The sequence below is a fragment of the Nicotiana tabacum genome, chromosome 13 (assembly GCF_000715075.1).
Source record: "Nicotiana tabacum cultivar K326 chromosome 13, ASM71507v2, whole genome shotgun sequence".
Lineage (NCBI taxonomy): Eukaryota > Viridiplantae > Streptophyta > Magnoliopsida > Solanales > Solanaceae > Nicotiana > Nicotiana tabacum.
The window spans coordinates 31,043,587-31,047,854 of NC_134092.1; positions in this window are offsets into that span (position 1 = coordinate 31,043,587).

The window sequence follows — 4,268 nt, forward strand, 5'->3', positions numbered from 1 at the left end:
TATGATGAAGACATTCTATGATGCGAATCATAGCATGGAGTACATCTCACCATAAATTCCCCTCAGCAGCTACGCCTATGTGCCCAAATGACCACTAATTGAACATCTTAGAACCTCCACAATTAGTGTAGAAGTGTAGCATGTATACGTAAATCAATGCGTACCTAGTAAGTATCTAGCATAACCACGGAGAAGTAGTGACGAAGGGTCGACATAGACACTTATTAGTTGTCCAATAAATCAAGTATAATAATGAAAGTAGACAGGTACGAAACATGGCAAGTAAGAACAGTGAAACAGATATAAGTACACAATACGATCCTCAACTGAACAGTAAACACGAAGTCCTCAAATATCGGATAATACCACGAATGGAATACACAATGGTCAACACTAGATAAAATGCCACGTCTCAAATCAGGAAAACTCCCAGATACATTGACTTCTTATAAAATATCATGCACGATTATGCCGAGGCGAGCGATCCCATAAGAGTGTTTCATAGAACTACCGAGGTGAACGACCTGATCCCATAAGAGTGTGTTGCAATATCCCGCCGAGGCTAACGAAACGATCCCATAAGAGTATGATACAATATCTTGCCGACTCGAACGACCCGATCCCATTAGAATGTGTTACTGTGCCGAGGTATACGACCCAATCCTATAAGAGTACTACTGAGACTATTAGCCCGATCCCATTAGAATATGAAACTTTTACCGGTCCTTGACCCCACTCACGAATATACATGTGGATCATGAAATTTAAGGAAACTTTTCGATGAATACGCATAACGCAGGAGGAATCCGTAAGAGAATTGAAAAGTTCAATGGCAAATCAAGAAGCTCGTCAAGTATCTAAATTATCAAGTCTATTACTCTACGCGAGTCTAGCCTCAGGCCATAATTTGAATTAAAACAATTACACAGGCAAGAATAACTCAAATAGTACAATTAAAGTATGGCGCGAGTCTAAGTTTACCCGGACATAATCAGGATTTCTAACATACACATGGACACTCGTCACCTCATACGTGCGTAGCTCCAACAACATGTAGAACATAACAAACATAACACTTACGAAGTAAATTCCCCCTCACAATATTAGACAAGAGACTTACCTCACTCTTAAATTCCATAACCGGCTCCAACGCCTCTCTAACCCCTCATACCGATGCCGAGCGATCAAAAGCTAATCAAACAATGTGCAAAGCAATAAGAAAATGCCCAATATTCATAATTTAACAATTTATAACAATTCTTAACTCCGCTCGAAAAGTCAACAAAGTCAACCCCCTATCACACGTGCCCGGATTCTGATATTTTTTTTAAAGATAAACATTACCCATAACACCACGAACTCAAATATATAATTTATTCTTAATTCCATGTCCAATTTCGTGGTCAAAATCCAAATTTACTATTTCTAGGGTTTTTTTTCAAAAATCTCACAATTTCTACCAATTTCCATGTTTAAATCCTTATAAAATCAATGTAATTAACTTACAACAAGTGGGGAGTACTTACCTTGACATCGATGATGAAACTTTCCCCTTAAAGAGCTCCAAAAATCGCCCAAAACATGTGAGAAGTAGAAGAAATAATCCAAAACCCGAAATAAATTAAAGTTTGTCCGTGCCTTTCTTCTTCGCGATCGTGGAAATTCCCTCGCGATCGCGAAGGCCAAACCAACTTGCCCCAGAATTCCTTCTACGCGAACGCGAGCTCCAACTCGCAATTGCGATACCTGCTCACTACTGTTCACTTCGCAATTGCGAGGCTGGTGCTTGCAATTGCAATAACTGCAGCACAAGCACACCAGCAACCAAACAATGATTTCAAACCATTCCAAAACACGTCCGAAACTCACCTGAGGCCCCGGGACTCCAAACCAAAAGTCCACACAAGTCTACAAATATCATACGAGCTCGCTCGCATGATCAATATACCAAAATAACATCTAGAACCATGAATCGGATATCAAAACACATAAATTTTTAAAAGAAAACTCAAGAACCTCTATAATTGCAACCAAGCGTCTGAATCCTATCGAACTAACTCCGAATTACATCAAATTTTGCAAACTAGTTTCAAATAGAAAAATAGACCTATTCCAAGTCCGAAACTAAATTCCGAACCCGATAGCCACAAAGTTAACCTACGGTCAAACTTAGAAAAATTTCTAAACCTCAAATTGCCATCTTTCGGCAAAACAAGTCAAATCAACTTAGGGAGCTCCGAAATCAATTTTGGACATATGCCCAAGTTTAAAATTACGATATGAGTCTATCAGAGTCATCAAAATTTCGTTTCGGGGTCATTTTTACAAAAGTCAAACTTTAGTGAATATTTTCAACTTAGGCTTCTAAACCAAGAACCAAAGGATCCAAATCAACCCAAAACCTTCCCGGAACGAAACTAACCAATCCCACAAGTCATAAAACTACAAATACACTTGTGTGAAGCATCAAAAGGGAAAACGGGACTCAATACACAAAACAACCGGTCGAGTCATTACATTCTCCCCTTCTTAAACAATGTTCGTCCTCGAACGGGTCTAGAATCATACCTGTAGTCTCAAATAGGTGGGGATATCTGCTCTGCATCTCCTGCTCTATCTCCCAAGTAGCTTCCTCAACTGGTTGACCTCTCCACTGAACCTTCACCGAAGCTATATTCTTTGATGTTAACTTCCGAACCTGCCGGCTCAAAATAACCACCGGCTCCATATCATAAGTTAAATCCCCACCCAACTGCACCGAGCTGAAGTCCAAAATATGTGACGGATCACCATAATACTTTCGGAGCATAGAAATATGAAACACTGGATGAACATATGATACACTAGGTGGCAATGCAAGTTTGTAGGCCACCTCTCCAATCCTCTCAAGCACCTCAAAAGGCTCAATATACCGAGCGCTCAACTTGCCCTTCTTTCCGAACCTCATCATAACCTTCATGGGTGAAACACTGAGCAAAACCTTCTTACCTACCACATATGCAACATCACGAACCATCCTATTAGCATATCTTTTATGTCTGGACTATGTGGTACGGAGCCGCTCCTGGATCAACTTCACCTTTTCCAAGGCATCACGGACCAAATCAGTGCCCAACAACCTAGCCTCCCTGGGATAAAACCAACCAACTAGAGAGCGACATCTCCTCCCATATAAGGCCTCACAAGGAGCTATCGAAATACTCGACTGGAAGTTGTTGTTGTAGGCGAATTCTGCTAATGGAATAAACTTATCCCATGAACCTCCGAAATCCATAACATATGCATGTAACATATCCTCAAAGATTGAATAATATGCTCAGATTGCCCGTCCGTCTGAGGATGGAATGTTGTACTTAACTCAACCTGTGTGCCCAACTATCGTTGCACCGCCCTCCAAAATTGCGATGCAAACTGCGTGCCTTGGTTAGAAATGATGGAAATGGGCACGCCATGCAAGCAGATAATATGCCAAATGTATATCTAAGCCAAACACTCTGAAAAATAGGTAGTCATTACCGGAATGAAGTGTGCAAACTTAGTCAAAATAAGTTTGGTAAATTCACTTTGTTTGGAACTTAGCTCGTGAATGTTTTGTTTGGATAGATTGATCTTATGGACTCTAATGATGTAGGCTATGTGACATTTTATTTTCCTTTATTTTACATGATCACTGTTTGATGAAATGCATTATTATTCACGGTAGCTATTTATTCTCTTATTTAAATGGAATAGTTATTGCTTAGGTTATTTTTGACAGTTTATTTATCTCGAATTCAAGTCAATATGCAAAGAGTTAAGTTCAAAAAATGTATCCACTATTTATTAATAAAAATAGAAACATTAGTAGACCTTAGCCGTAATTTTGAGTGGCAATTTTGATAAAATGACTTTAAAATTCTTAGTTCTACTCCTAAGACTAGAGTACATCATTTCTTTCACAATAATTCAATATTCATATACTCTTGGCCTCACAATAATCTCAAAATATAGAAAATAAATAACTCATGAACATTGTAGGTGCTTTAGGTGCGTTTAATTTATTATCGTGATTGACGTTTCCTTTGGTATTGAGTTACAGGACTTTCAACATCGACTCGTCGTCCAAACAACAAGATTACAACTTGACTCGTCGGAAACTCGACCTAGACAGATCCTTAAACTCGAACAACAATACCTCGTCAATGATTGGATTTTGGACTGGTTTTAGATTTGTGGGGCTCGTTTTGATGGTTGTTTGTATAGTGTTTGGGTGATTTTGAAGAAAAAGC